Source organism: Bidens hawaiensis, unplaced genomic scaffold (genome assembly GCF_021521415.1).
Source record: "Bidens hawaiensis isolate Kalapana, Puna unplaced genomic scaffold, B.hawaiensis_p1.1 tig00059039_1, whole genome shotgun sequence".
Taxonomy (NCBI): domain Eukaryota; kingdom Viridiplantae; phylum Streptophyta; class Magnoliopsida; order Asterales; family Asteraceae; genus Bidens; species Bidens hawaiensis.
The window spans coordinates 2,703-19,885 of record NW_027500637.1 but is presented as its reverse complement, the minus strand read 5'-3'; positions in this window follow the sequence as shown (position 1 = coordinate 19,885).

Sequence of the window (17,183 nt, the reverse complement as noted above, 5' to 3'; positions counted from 1 at the left end):
TCAGACATAGTAAGTTGCGATGGAAAATTCCTCTAACTTCGGTTGGACATAGACGTGGCATGTGATAGCGTAGTTAAGGACTGTGGACCTTATGTGTATTATAGATGATAGATGTCAACGTAGATAAGGAATGGAGACCTTATACGTATTGTAGATAGGAGTCGGCATAGGAAAGGATTGCGGGCCTTAAACGTGTTGTGGTAGCGTAGGGTAGGATTGCGGACCTCGTACGTGCTATGATATAGGTGACAACATAGGGAAGGACGGTGGACCATGTACGTGTTGTTAATGTATGATGGTATAGGGAAGGACTGCAGACCTTGTACATACCATGAATGGTGAACATAGGTAAAGACTGCAGAACTTTTACGTGTTCACGACCTTGAGTATAGGTATAGACGGCAGACTATGAACATACTATTGGTTGATTAGGGCAAGTGAAAGTATGTACATATGTATGAAATCTAGGTAACATGCTAAGTATGAATTTGTATCTTCGGATACATATACAAGTAAGTATGTGAATGTGCTGTATGTTTCCTAATTAACTAGAACTCACTCAGAGTAGCTGACTATTAGTATGCACGCATGTAAGTAGATTAAAAGAGCTAGCATGAGGATGGCACATGATATGGATTGAGCGACTGGAATTTAAAGATTGAAGAAATGATGTTTTACTGTATGTTTTATGTTGAGACAAATCGTGATGTTTTAAGACAAGTATTCTAAGGTTTTTGAGAAATGGTTGACTTTTATTGTTCCGCGAAAAGTTTTAAATCACCATGATATTAAGAACTGTGTTTAGGAGTAAATCCAACTCTAAAGTAGGGCACCGGGAACGGGGCCTTACAAGTTGGTATCAGAGCATAAGTTCGAGAGAAACAAGCATCCTATATGCTTAAACTCGAACAGAGAATGAGACTTAAGTAAGAAAAGAAAGAAGGTGCCAGTTTAAGAAAGCCATTTGACACTCAAGCAAGCTAAGTAAAGGTGAAGTACATGATTAATTCCATGTATAATGTAAGAATATGTAAGAAAGTTTGCTTTATCTCTAGGGATAGGATTATTTGATTGTTTGTGGATTGTGATTGATTGTTCAACCGTTTAAAACTAGAACCTAGCACAAGTGGACTCACAAAGAGAAGTGTATAGTTCATGGAGAGTAACGTGATCAACTAATCACAACTGACCACTGTCATTACCTGTTAGCCTTACTATCCTTGTACTAAATAGTTCATTGAGTGATGAGGTTTATGTTTCCATATAGAATACGAATGGCTGGAGCTAGAAAGGTTGTTAGTCAAGGAGGTCGTACGCGACGTCGTGGTAGACCCCGTATTGTCTGAGGACCTTCTGAGGAACCAGTTACTAATGCGAGAGAAGAAGGAAGTGCAACTGGGCAGGACCAAAGTAACAATGAAGGGTATCAACTTGATCCTGTTGTTCAAGCCGCCATTGCTCAAGTTGTAGCTACTCTAGGGAAGAATCTACATCCTGGTAAGTCCATTGAAAGCCATGAAAGGAACGCTAATAGGACATGGGAGAATGGTGAGAAAGTTGATGAGAATGAAGAAGGTGACTCGAGTGAAGTTCGATCTGTGAAAGTTGATGAAAGTAAGAAAGGCCGAGGTGGGTGTAACAACAAGTCTTTCAAAGGTTGCAACCCTCCAAAGCTGATTGGTTTAGAAGATGCAATCGCTACTCTCTAGTGGATAACCGCTATGGATAAGATTATCCGAATTATCGAGTGTCATCCTGACCAAGCAGTGGGTTATGCTACTCAGTCGTTTGGTGATGAGGCTATGTTCTGGTTGGAAAATGCGGAACAAAGAAAGACCCGAGAAGAGATTAAGGCTATGAGATGGGACGATTTAAAAAAATGGTTATGAAGCGGTTTGGTGCTGATGCTGAGGTTGAGAGGGCTGAGATGAAGTTTCTAAATCTGAAGGCGGGGAAGATGAAACACCACGAGTACATCACTAAAGCCGGACATGGTGAACACTGAAGCAAAGCAAATCAAGTGTCACATCAGAGGATTTCTGCAGAATGTCCGCACACTAGTCAGCGCTAGTAAACCTGCTACCTTCGATTCTGCTGTTGAACTTGCAGAAATGTTTTATGACGACCAGGCTGTGGACGACGTGGTGGTGGAAGATAAGAAGGAGAAGAAATTGGTTACTCCAGCTAAACGGTCTGGCGATGTGGTGGCAATAACTGATGAGAGGAGGTTTGAAGTTGGAAACAAAGATGCATGTAAGATATGTGTGCAAGGGCATCGGGGAGAATGCAAGATTGGTCGGACAGGTTCTATCGGTGTGGAAAGAGTGGACATTACTCTTGAGAATGCCCTGATCGCCTGGAATGTTTCAAATGTGGTAAAACTGATCACATGGCAAGGGATTGCAAGGAAATAGAAGCGGGAACACGCGAAAGGGATAAAGGCATAGGTCAAGCTTGCTAAGAAAACTGCAGAGAAGAGCATTCGATGAGAGAATAATTGCATATATAATAATTTTATTTCATGTATGACTGCTTAGGGAGTTATTTCATGTTATTCTATGTTAAAGTGTAGGACTTACGCTTATTTATGATGTGTAAGATATAACATTTGTCGTGAATGAACTTTGGTTATGAATGATGATTATGCGTGTCATGATAGTGTCTTCATAGGCAACGGTGTTAAAATAGTATGAAAAAATGTCTCTTAGAAAGACGAGACGAGACTTGGTGAATCAGAACAAGAAGCAGTACATCGTCGGCCTCATGGACAAGTTACCTTGAATAGCTAAAACACATGAACGCCACTCTATGACTGCAAGGTCAGGAGTAAGAAGGATAACCGAGGAAGCTAAGACGGCCAAGAAAGTGTGTGAATATAGGAAGCATTCCTCTTACAATGGTGAAGTAGGTTTCAGGGAATAAACCACTTTTCAGGAGGGTAGACTTGTAACATCCCGAAGACTTCTTGAATAACATTAAAATATTAATTAAGTTGGAAGAATTAATTGAGTTAGTAGAGTAATAATAATAATATAATAATAAAGATAAAGGGATGGTGGGCTAGAATAGATGGAATTAGATCATGGACTTAGAATGAAGATGAGCCTAAGTTACATGGGCTTAGGGAGTATAAATACCCCTTAACCCTAAATCCTTTCCATCTCCATCATTCTACACCTTAGCCTACACCATAAAAAACACACTTAAGCCAAACACTCTATACACTATCCTATTCAATGAACCAAGACCAACCAAAGGTAATAAATCATTTTTCTCAGCTGACCCAACAATTTAGAGCCCGACACCGCAGCCCCGTGATGCCGAATGAGCCGTTTGAACCTAGATCTAGCTTTATTCGGGTGTTTAATCAACCAAAAATGTCATGTCCCCGTTTGTTGGTAGATCGTTAACAAATTAAGTCATCTCTCACACAAAAGTGTTGACAAGAGAGTTAATGACAGGTTGCTATATTTAGAAAGAAAACCGTTTGATAAAGGCGGAATCAATAACAAACGATTTGTTTGCTGAACAATTAATCAATGGTAACTAACACACAAGATTCACTCAAAAGATTTCCATTTATATAATATTCAATCATACAAACGATAATCTATCTAGGGTTTCTTTATGGGAAAGTTATATCCGTACAATTCTAAGAACAGCCGTCACTCAACAAATATTCTTTTTTTAATTCGTATTCAGCCGCTCTCCTAGAGGTGTGCCCTAAATATTCCTTTTATAGGTCTGACACCTCTGGACAGCTGTCATTCCTTCTAGAAACCCTAAATATAACGTACATATTCAAATTACATATTCAAAATTATCCTAAGTGTAAAACAAGTCTTCCCGGTAGGCTTTGTAGAAGTAACCTTCTCCGAGTAGACTTTGTACTCTGCCTTCCTTGTTAGACTTGGTAACCTTGAAGTGTGTCCGGGAACAGTTTTCTGGGTATGATTTACTTGGAGTATTTTCCGAAGGAAAATACTCACCAAGCAGACTTCAATCTTCTTGATTATATCAGACTTTGCCCGACATAAACTTACTAGCAACCTTGTTCTTCAATGGTCCCATCAACTCCTTGCTTGGAATTAGCTTATTAGTAAAGTGTGCTTGGGAGCACTGTACCCTGCTTGAGTTGAACCCTGCCCGATGTTACTTGAGATATTTCATTACACATCAAGCTTACCCGGACCACTGTTTATTAAAGAATACCTTGCCCGATCTTCCAATCACTTGGCTTCATGAGCTTGGTGAGCCAAGAGCTTACTCTGAAGTAAACCTTACTTGGCTATGAAGAACAAACCTGCTTGATATAGTGAACCTTGCCTGGGTATAGACTAACTAGTGAACCCTGCCCGGGTAAACACTAAAGAGTGAACCCTGCCCGGATATCCTCTAAAGAAGACTTGAAAAAGATAACCTTGCCCGATAGGCAAAATATCATGCCCAACTAAGTAAAACCTTGCACGAATGTCTCAGGTGTGCCCAGTTCCATACTTAAGAATATCTGAGAAGGTTGAGAAGATTCCAATCTTCCTTGTAGTTAGTTTTGGGTCAAATCTTGACTCAACAATATCCCCCTAGATTGGAACACCTCAGCTGTACCAAAACACCTCTATGGTTACTTACATATAGGTAAAATACACATCAAATCAAAAGTAACTTTTACATATTCAAAAACATAAACAAATTACATAATTAAAGAGTGTCCGACGACATTACAAAATAAAGCCTATTCTAAAGATCATTGTCTTCTTTTTCTTGCATCGTAGTAGGCTTGTCTTCGATTCACAATCACTGTTTCCGCCCTTTGCCTAAAGATATCAAGGACTTGGTAATGAATGTGGCCTTCAGGAATGACCAAATCCCTAATATCTCTTAGATCTTCAAAGTGCAAGTAGGTCAGATCTTCATCTCTTCTAATTATGCCCAAAATGAGCCCTTTCTGAGTTTCGAAGAACAAAGTGACCTATATTTTCTTTGTATTCAATCTCTGCAATGATTCCATTCTTCTGCACTGTGTAATTTGGTCTTGTCATTCTTCTTTCAAGTCTTATGCAGGTATTCATGTTTGACAGAGGATTCTTGTCCTTGGCATTCATCTGATAATATAGTTCAGCTTGGGCTATCTTTTTCAACTTGGCAGTTCTTCTTGTCTTCTCTTGCTTTATTACCCTCCAGCTTTTCTTTTCTTTTAAGAATTTGAATCCCTTGTCAGCTTCATCCTTCAAGAACTTGGAAAGATCATTCTGTTGTCTTCCTGCCAACCTGCTTGTATCACGATAATCATAAAGATCAAGTGTGGCCATTTTCTCCAACTGTTCTTGAGTATACTCAGCAAAATCTTCATTCATAATAATGTCTCTCAATTTTTTGCTTTCCATTATCACTTTCAGAGACTGAGATATTGAGTCAAAGTAGAGTCTTCTTGGTAGATCCACATTTGATTGTGGTTCTGCTGTTCTTTGGGATCCATCTCTACTAGATTCATCTCTACCTGCTTGTTGGTGTCTTCTTGAGATTGGAGGCCTGAATGGAATAGACTTCATAGCTTTTCTAGGCCTTGACACATTGAAAAAATTCATGTAAGTGGATTCAACCATCTCAGCTGGATATTGGACAAGTTCTGCATAGTTTAGACCTGCTTCATCCACAAGTTTCATAATCATGTTGACTATCCTTGGATTGTCCATTAGCCCTGCAGGCACAAATCTTCCATTAACAAAGCTTCTAGGGTTCTCACCCTCCAACAGTACCTTTTCCCACTCTGCCTTTTGTATGTAGAAAATTTCTTTCAAGTCTTCCTTTTCTAAGGCATTAAAAGTGGCTTCATCCATTCCGCTCTGGTTCATCATTATACCCCTCAATATCTTAATCATTTCTTCATTTTCCCAAGGAATTATAGGTTCATCAGCAGGTTCAGGTTTTGGTTCCTTTGGGATTGAGGTTTCATTAGCAGTTGCCTCTATTGATTTTTCTTTTTCAACCTCGTGTTTCTTCCTCAAAGTTATTAATTTTCTCTTTTTTTTGGGAGGCTCAGGCTGTTTTTCTTTTTCTTCCTTCTGAAAATTTCTTTTCAAATATTGGTACTCTTTTTCAACTAATTCTTGGGTCATTGATTCCACAACATTTAGTGTTCTGCCATGTTCTATCAGAAATTTGCACTTTCCCCCATATTTGCTATAGATCTTTTAAAGTCTTTCCTTTTTAGTAGCAGTTTTCAGTTTGGCTTTCTCAAATTCCATCTCCTTTTCAACATCTTTGGTTTTATTATAGAGATCACTGAGTTGCTCAAAATTGTAATTATTCAAATATGTTTCAGAGTAGTTGTGCATTCTCAGATACTCTTTAAATCTTTCCATTTCTTTTTCTTGCTTCGATCCCTTTTGTTTATCATTGGATGGTTTAGTGTGCAACAACTCTTTCAATTTTTCTTTCCTTTTCATTTTGTTTTAGTGTGCTTCAACTGCATCTTTTTCTAAGCAATCAATCATCCTGGGTGTCATCCCTCTCTCCAACAGATAACCACATTTTCCTCCAAAAATTTCTTTCAGAGCTTCAAGCTTTTCAGCCTCTTCATATTCTTTAACAAATTTTCTTTTATCTCTTTTCTTTTGTCTTCATAGGCTTCTCTCAACTTGTCAGCCTTGAAGTGAGATAAGTCTTTTTCAGAGTAACCATGTGTTCTTAAATAATCTCTGTATTTTTGGGCATCCCTGTTCTTCTGCTGTATTAACCTCTCAATTGTGTCCCTTTCCTTGTTCAGTCTTTTCTCCAGTTCATCATCATTCAAATCAGCTAAGCTCTCAAAGCTTATGCCATAGCTTCTCAATTTCACAATCAAAGGATTTTTCCTTTTAGCATACAAAAGGCTTTTCTCAATGTTTGTCCTCTGTTCATCAGTCACTGTAACTTGTTGGGACATAACATTAGCAGTTTCAGCACCCTTTCCCTGATCATCATCAATGTTATCATCAGTTTCATCAGAATCATCCTCCTCCTCAGTTGTTTTATTAACAACATCTATTTTTGGGTCATCAGGAGTTGGATTTTCAAATATTGGCACATTTGGCACTCCTTGCACATGTTCATTATGCCTTAAGGTCTGCAAAGGTATTGCCCTTATTGGACTTGCCTCATCATCAAGGGTCTCTACAAAGTAATTGTTTGATGTGTGTCTAACGATGCTCTCACAACTAAGCTTTAAATTTATTAAACGAAATTCCTAAAGAAGCCACACAAAACCGGCAAGTGTACCGATCACTAATAGTATAACACTAAGGAAGTCCGAGTGTCGAACACAAGGACACGTGAACACGTATCTAATACTTAACCCTAAATAAGACTCACCTAAGAATAATATATTTTAAATTGATTTTTATATTATTAAATACTTAACCTAACTTAATTTAATTAACTTAAAAGACTTAATTTAACTTAACTAAACTCTTAACAAAACTTGGAAACTTAACTGCAATCGGAGAAAACGTCTACCTAGGTAAGAATCATATTGAAGGTATAATAAGATAATGGATTGAGGATTCTCACGTCACCGATTCCTAAGGAATACCCAACTAAGGTTCACTCAAGAAAGCTAGATCACCTCTCAGTCTCACTAACAAACTCTAACTTACACTTAGTTGATTTTAAGAACAAACCGAGAAATGAATTGTTAAAGTGCTCTAATGTCGACTCTCCTCTCGGTCTCACCGACACACTACCCTAATGGAGACGAATACTACGCAACCAAGGATAGATGAACAATTTAGTTTAACTTAAACTAGATCAGCTAATCGCGCAAAACCCAAACCCGACAAGAACCAAACCCGCTCTCGCGCGATCTTAATCTTAAAAAGTAAAAGCTAAGAGACGACCTTACTTCCTATCACCTCTCGGTCTCTAAGAAGGTGTTCACCCGCTGATTATATTCAATTAAAACACTCACTTAAACCCTACGGTTGATCACCCCGCAAACAAACCCTAAACACCAAGTAAAGAGTTCTAACAAGCAACAATCAATCAAAACGTATTCAATTAATCAAAGCAAGAGGTATATGAGTGTAATTAATAAATTCACAGCCACTAAACACAACCTAATTCAATATTAAACCAAAATTTTCATTAACAATTCAAGCCATGATAATCAACAATCCATATTACTCATTAAAACCTAACAATATTCATCTAACCTAGGTAGAACTAACAAGTTTAGCCGAACATGATATTTGGACAGCAGCTATACATCAAAGTAAACATCATTTAACTCAACATAAACATAATTAAAATCATTCAAGAATCATTCTCAATCAAGCACAAGTCAATCTTCAAGTTACATGCAAAACAATTCAAGTTAAAGATCAAAATTAACTAGTTATGAATCTTGAACAAGAACATAAAGTTTATGGATGAATACATAAGATATATGGCTGAGTTTCTTGATGAATATGGTCCCTAGCTTTTGTACCAAGTTTTCCTAAGCCTCCTTCTTCTTCACTTGGTCACACAAGATGCAAAAACAACTTTCTTTGAAACCCTAGATGCTGCCAAACGGAAGTTTTATGGTTGGTTGATGCTGATTTCGGGATTTAGGGGCTGTTAGGGTTCTTTTTTCTTTTGTTTAATTAATATATTATGCATGTAAGGCTTCTAACTTGTGGGCTTGGGTCGGGCCTTAAGTTGTAGTCTTCAAAGTTGCTCAAATAAGCCCTAGAGTCTTCAAACTTGCCACTTTTATTTATTAAAACTCATAACCTACAAGTAAACACCCATCTTTGTAAAATTAAGCAAAAACAAGCTAAACCTCTTAATAATTAAACTAAAAAGCAATTAAATCATGATAAAACGATAAGGAAAGTAAATGTGTTTTACAACACATCAAACATCCCCACACTTAAGTCTTTTTCGTCCCTGAAAAAGTCTAATGCAGTTGGATAAGAATCGGAAAATACAGTCTTAAAAACATTTAGGTTAATTTTTAAAGCTTAGAAGAACGCAAAAACTGCGATCACCGATATTTTTTTCCACTTAAACCCATGCCTTAATCTTTACCGGGACAAATAAGATCCGACAATAACATTACTCAGTGGTTTACACAATTAAGACCCGCTTATTTTCAGCTTTTACCGGACCAGACCACCCCAACTTGACTTAAACCTCAAAGTTAGCAGATTTAAAAGTTTTGTTACTTTAATTTTTTTATGAATAGTTAAGACGATCAAGGGTATTGTTTATCCACCTAAGCTTAATCATCAAAGTCTACCAAGCAGCCATTAGATACGATTAAGGTTCAATTAATTAATAGCTAGTGTTCCCCACAACATGACATACCCCCGTTATCAAGCAATACCCCAAATCCATCACCATAGGTGAGTATGCAAAATTTCATCTGTAGGGCTTACATGTAGCATGTCCCTTGTGGTCCGTTTCTTAATGGTAATGAGACACGAGCAAGGGGACCCCACATGACTAACAGCGTGGATGATCAAGTTTGTAGTGTATTTGTACTTTTGTACTTTTTGTGATCATGTTTATAGACTTATAAGGGTTTGCTCTTTGGCTTTATTTTAAATATCCACAACCCCACTTAGGAATTGTGAATACCCAGATGAATAGATTACATACAGACCCATGGTCTCCGGACCCGAAGCATCCCATCAATACAGGATTTAAGGTTATAAAACCATACGCCAATGAGGTGTAAAACACTAAACTAGCAGTTTAAGATTTATATCACAGGCTACACGGCATACTCTAACGTTAAACCTACCCAAGCATCATACGATAACGTATTCAAATGTTTTTAAAACTCATGATATTTCCAATTTTTCATCCCAAAATTTGAGGCTTGAGTATGGCCCGACCTTTCATTGCTTATTTTCCACGGACAAAACGCTTTACCCACAAAAGATTTCCGTTTAACCGTTTTATCAAATTTGCCCTTTCATTTTCAAGGCTGAGCCTACCGACACATCCCAAGTTAAGTGCGTTTTTTTATTTATCTCATATTATTAGTAGTTTGAAAAACCGATTTCCGATAAATATCATCATCTCCACTTTAATGCAAAAGAAACTAAAAACAAGGGACATTTTTTTTAACATAAACAACGTACGAAAATGAAAAACAAGTGAAAACTTTTTATTTTTAAATTTTTTTTTTCTACAACTAAGTAAAATAAATTCCCATCCCCACACTTAGAACGAAATCGTCCTCGATGAGAACAAGGAAAAGAAATAAAATAAAAATAAAACATAAAGCATAAAATTAAAACTTGAAAGAACAGAAATTAAAATAGAGAACGGGTTACTCCCCTGGTTTAGATGCAGATTCTTCATCAGCTGTGTATGACTCGAACGAACGACCGTATATCATTTCATTCGCGGCCGCAACCTCGGGTGAACCAGTTCTAAAACGCCATTAGAGCTACCATGCACATAATAATACCTGTAAAAACTCAAACTCGCTCGCATGTAGCGGCGTACAAAACAGAAAACAAAAACATGAAAAATAAACATATTTTTGTGTTTTTGATTTTTAATTTTTTTGATTTGTTTATTAAATATATATATATATATATATATATATATATATATATTTTAAATTTTTAATTAACAAAAATAAAAGAAACAAAACTCCAAATCTCGGGCTGCCTCCAGAGAGCGCCTAGTTTAACGGGTCCTCAGCCTGACCCCAAATCTCAATTTCAATAAGGTGGCTTCTCCTTTATCCGTTTCCCAGTCGACCCGTTTCGTTTTATTCGTTTACTATTAGTTCGGAAATACTCACCGGAAAAATTTAGAGAGATTTTGAAAAACTGAAACGGGTTGGACCACCAAGACTTATACTTACCCGGACCAAACTTTATACGAGTCGTGTAATGAAGGAGGATGTCATCTTTGTTGTGTGTCAACTTTTTATGTTGTTTCGTATGTCGTAGCCTCACCTTCAATTTCGTTTGATCCAAGTATACATGTGCCCTCTTCTGTGGTGTGTCTCTGAAAATTAATCTTTCTATTCCTTCAATGTCACCACCCGGGTCAAATTGCACATCATCTACTTCCATAGAGGTATCCTCCACAAGCTCTTCATGACAACCCTCGATATCCAAGATAACCACATTCGCCTCTTTAATCAGTTCAGACTTTTGGTGTTCTCCTTCTAAATCCTCAATCATATCATTCTCACAAGACAGGTGTGATGCATCAAGTGGATTTGTTTCATGGCCGGGTGGATTCTCACCTTCTTCATCACATGAGTACAAATGGTCCTCCTCTATCTCTTCCCCGACTCTTGAATCCTCAATCTCACTTAGGGGTTCGATAAGCGTTTGACTCGGAGGTGGAACATATGCCGAGTCATTCACAATAGCATGCAGTACATCGTTCATTATTGCCTCCAATTCCAGGGTGGGCTCTAATATATTTCCCAATGAATCTCTATACCCTAAGAAGTTCCCCATCAGATCATATGCGAAACGGTATGGAGGTTCCACCCAAAGTGATTCGAAGTCAGCCTTTTGTGCCTCGGTTTCTATCCTCCTTCGCTCATAATCATCATGTACCCAGTGATCTCCGCCACACACTTTGCACCATGGCGTTCCAACATTTCGTCCGAACATATTTCCTTTAAAGAACACTCAAAAGAAAAACGATCACGGGCAACAGAAAAAAATAGAATAAAATACTTAAAATAAAATTAAACTAAAACTAAACTAATTAAAATAACTAATCTAATCTAAATATACGAAAATACAATAGGCAAATCCCAACTCGGGTCATTCTCAATACGCCTCTAACCGTGTCCCCGACAACGGCGCCAAAAACTTGATGTGTGTCTAACGATCCTCTCACAACTAAGCTTTAAATTTATTAAACAAATTCCTAAAGAAGCCACACAAAACCGGCAAGTGTACCGATCACTAATAGTATAGCACTAAGGAAGTCCGAGTGTCGAACACAAGGACACGTGAACACGTATCTATTACTTAACCCTAAATAAGACTCACCTAAGAATAATATATTTTAAATTGATTTTTATATTATTAAATACTTAACCTAACTTAATTTAATTAACTTAAAAGACTTAATTTAACTTAACTAAACTCTTAACAAAACTTGGAAACTTAACTGCAATCGGAGAAAACGTCTACCTAGGTAAGAATCATATTGAAGGTATAATAAGATAATGGATTGAGGATTCTCACGTCACCGATTCCTAAGGAATACCCAACTAAGGTTCACTCAAGAAAGCTAGATCACCTCTCAGTCTCACTAACAAACTCTAACTTACACTTAGTTGATTTTAAGAACAAACCGAGAAATGAATTGTTAAAGTGCTCTAATGTCGACTCTCCTCTCGGTCTCACCGACACACTACCCTAATGGAGACGAATACTACGCAACCAAGGATAGATGAACAATTTAGTTTAACTTAAACTAGATCAGCTAATCGCGCAAAACCCAAACCCGACAAGAACCAAACCCGCTCTCGCGCGATCTTAATCCTAAAAAGTAAAAGCTAAGAGACGACCTTACTTCCTATCACCTCTCGGTCTCTAAGAAGGTGTTCACCCGCTGATTATATTCAATTAAAACACTCACTTAAACCCTACGGTTGATCACCCCGCAAACAAACCCTAAACACCAAGTAAAGAGTTCTAACAAGCAACAATCAATCAAAACGTATTCAATTAATCAAAGCAAGAGGTATATGAGTGTAATTAATAAATTCACAGCCACTAAACACAACCTAATTCAATATTAAACCAAAATTTTCATTAACAATTCAAGCCATGATAATCAACAATCCATATTACTCATTAAAACCTAACAATATTCATCTAACCTAGGTAGAACTAACAAGTTTAGCCGAACATGATATTTGGACAGCAGCTATACATCAAAGTAAACATCATTTAACTCAACATAAACATAATTAAAATCATTCAAGAATCATTCTCAATCAAGCACAAGTCAATCTTCAAGTTACATGCAAAACAATTCAAGTTAAAGATCAAAATTAACTAGTTATGAATCTTGAACAAGAACATAAAGTTTATGGATGAATACATAAGATATATGGCTGAGTTTCTTGATGAATATGGTCCCTAGCTTTTGTACCAAGTTTTCCTAAGCCTCCTTCTTCTTCACTTGGTCACACAAGATGCAAAAACAACTTTCTTTGAAACCCTAGATGCTGCCAAACGGAAGTTTTATGGTTGGTTGATGCTGATTTCGGGATTTAGGGGCTGTTAGGGTTCTTTTTTCTTTTGTTTAATTAATATATTATGCATGTAAGGCTTCTAACTTGTGGGCTTGGGTCGGGCCTTGAGTTGTAGTCTTCAAAGTTGCTCAAATAAGCCCTAGAGTCTTCAAACTTGCCACTTTTATTCATTAAAACTCATAACCTACAAGTAAACACCCATCTTTGTAAAATTAAGCAAAAACAAGCTAAACCTCTTAATAATTAAACTAAAAAGCAATTAAATCATGATAAAACGATAAGGAAAGTAAGTGTGTTTTACAACACATCAAACATCCCCACACTTAAGTCTTTTTCGTCTCTGAAAAAGTCTAATGCAGTTGGATAAGAATCGGAAAATACAGTCTTAAAAACATTTAGGTTAATTTTTAAAGCTTAGAAGAACGCAAAAACTGCGATCACCGATATTTTTTTCCACTTAAACCCATGCCTTAATCTTTACCGGGACAAATAAGATCCGACAATAACATTACTCAGTGGTTTACACAATTAAGACCCGCTTATTTTCAGCTTTTACCGGACCAGACCACCCCAACTTGACTTAAACCTCAAAGTTAGCAGATTTAAAAGTTTTGTTACTTTAATTTTTTTATGAATAGTTAAGACGATTAAGGGTATTGTTTATCCACCTAAGCTTAATCATCAAAGTCTACCAAGCAGCCATTAGATACGATTAAGGTTCAATTAATTAATAGCTAGTGTTCCCCACAACATGACATACCCCCGTTATCAAGCAATACCCCAAATCCATCACCATAGGTGAGTATGCAAAATTTCATCTGTAGGGCTTACATGTAGCATGTCCCTTGTGGTCCGTTTCTTAATGGTAATGAGACGCGAGCAAGGGGACCCCACATGACTAACAGCGTGGATGATCAAGTTTGTAGTGTATTTGTACTTTTGTACTTTTTGTGATCATGTTTATAGACTTATAAGGGTTTGCTCTTTGGCTTTATTTTAAATATCCACAACCCCACTTAGGAATTGTGAATACCCAGATGAATAGATTACATTCAGACCCATGGTCTCCGGACCCGAAGCATCCCATCAATACAGGATTTAAGGTTATAAAACCATACGCCAATGAGGTGTAAAACACTAAACTAGCAGTTTAAGATTTATATCACAGGCTACACGGCATACTCTAACGTTAAACCTACCCAAGCATCATACGATAACGTATTCAAATGTTTTTAAAACTCATGATATTTCCAATTTTTCATCCCAAAATTTGAGGCTTGAGTATGGCCCGACCTTTCATTGCTTATTTTCCACGGACAAAACGCTTTACCCACAAAAGATTTCCGTTTAACCGTTTTATCAAATTTGCCCTTTCATTTTCAAGGCTGAGCCTACCGACACATCCCAAGTTAAGTGCGTTTTTTTATTTATCTCATATTATTAGTAGTTTGAAAAACCGATTTCCGATAAATATCATCATCTCCACTTTAATGCAAAAGAAACTAAAAACAAGGGACATTTTTTTTAACATAAACAACGTACGAAAATGAAAAACAAGTGAAAACTTTTTATTTTTAAAATTTTTTTTTTCTACAACTAAGTAAAATAAATTCCCATCCCCACACTTAGAACGAAATCGTCCTCGATGAGAACAAGGAAAAGAAATAAAATAAAAATAAAACATAAAGCATAAAATTAAAACTTGAAAGAACAGAAATTAAAATAGAGAACGGGTTACTCCCCTGGTTTAGATGCAGATTCTTCATCAGCTGTGTATGACTCGAACGAACGACCGTATATCATTTCATTCGCGGCCGCAACCTCGGGTGAACCAGTTCTAAAACGCCATTAGAGCTACCATGCACATAATAATACCTGTAAAAACTCAAACTCGCTCGCATATAGCGGCGTACAAAACAGAAAACAAAAACATGAAAAATAAACATATTTTTGTGTTTTTGATTTTTAATTTTTTTGATTTGTTTATTAAATATATATATATATATATATATATTTTAAATTTTTAATTAACAAAAATAAAAGAAACAAAACTCTAATCTCGGGCTGCCTCCAGAGAGCGCCTAGTTTAACGGGTCCTCAGCCTGACCCCAAATCTCAATTTCAATAAGGTGGCTTCTCCTTTATCCGTTTCCCACTCGACCCGTTTCGTTTTATTCGTTTACTATTAGTTCGGAAATACTCACCGGAAAAATTTAGAGAGATTTTGAAAAACTGAAACGGGTTGGACCACCAAGACTTATACTTACCCGGACCAAACTTTATACGAGTCGTGTAATGAAGGAGGATGTCATCTTTGTTGTGTGTCAACTTTTTATGTTGTTTCGTATGTCGTAGCCTCACCTTCAATTTCGTTTGATCCAAGTATACATGTGCCCTCTTCTGTGGTGTGTCTCTGAAAATTAATCTTTCTATTCCTTCAATGTCACCACCCGGGTCAAATTGCACATCATCTACTTCCATAGAGGTATCCTCCACAAGCTCTTCATGACAACCCTCGATATCCAAGATAACCACATTCGCCTCTTTAATCAGTTCAGACTTTTGGTGTTCTCCTTCTAAATCCTCAATCATATCATTCTCACAAGACAGGTGTGATGCATCAAGTGGATTTGTTTCATGGCCGGGTGGATTCTCACCTTCTTCATCACATGAGTACAAATGGTCATCCTCTATCTCTTCCCCGACTCTTGAATCCTCAATCTCACTTAGGGGTTCGATAAGCGTTTGACTCGGAGGTGGAACATATGCCGAGTCATTCACAATAGCATGCAGTACATCGTTCATTATTGCCTCCAATTCCAGGGTGGGCTCTAATATATTTCCCAATGAATCTCTATACCCTAAGAAGTTCCCCATCAGATCATATGCGAAACGGTATGGAGGTTCCACCCAAAGTGATTCGAAGTCAGCCTTTTGTGCCTCGGTTTCTATCCTCCTTCGCTCATAATCATCATGTACCCAGTGATCTCCGCCACACACTTTGCACCATGGCGTTCCAACATTTCGTCCGAACATATTTCCTTTAAAGAACACTCAAAAGAAAAACGATCACGGGCAACAGAAAAAAATAGAATAAAATACTTAAAATAAAATTAAACTAAAACTAAACTAATTAAAATAACTAATCTAATCTAAATATACGAAAATACAATAGGCAAATACCAACTCGGGTCATTCTCAATACGCCTCTAACCGTGTCCCCGACAACGGCGCCAAAAATTTGATGTGTGTCTAACGATGCTCTCACAACTAAGCTTTAAATTTATTAAACAAATTCCTAAAGAAGCCACACAAAACCGGCAAGTGTACCGATCACTAATAGTATAGCACTAAGGAAGTCCGAGTGTCGAACACAAGGACACGTGAACACGTATCTATTACTTAACCCTAAATAAGACTCACCTAAGAATAATTTATTTTAAATTGATTTTTATATTATTAAATACTTAACCTAACTTAATTTAATTAACTTAAAAGACTTAATTTAACTTAACTAAACTCTTAACAAAACTTGGAAACTTAACTGCAATCGGAGAAAACGTCTACCTAGGTAAGAATCATATTGAAGGTATAATAAGATAATGGATTGAGGATTCTCACGTCACCGATTCCTAAGGAATACCCAACTAAGGTTCACTCAAGAAAGCTAGATCACCTCTCAGTCTCACTAACAAACTCTAACTTACACTTAGTTGATTTTAAGAACAAACCGAGAAATGAATTGTTAAAGTGCTCTAATGTCGACTCTCCTCTCGGTCTCACCGACACACTAGCCTAATGGAGACGAATACTACGCAACCAAGGATAGATGAACAATTTAGTTTAACTTAAACTAGATCAGCTAATCGCGCAAAACCCAAACCCGACAAGAACCAAACCCGCTCTCGCGCGATCTTAATCCTAAAAAGTAAAAGCTAAGAGACGACCTTACTTCCTATCACCT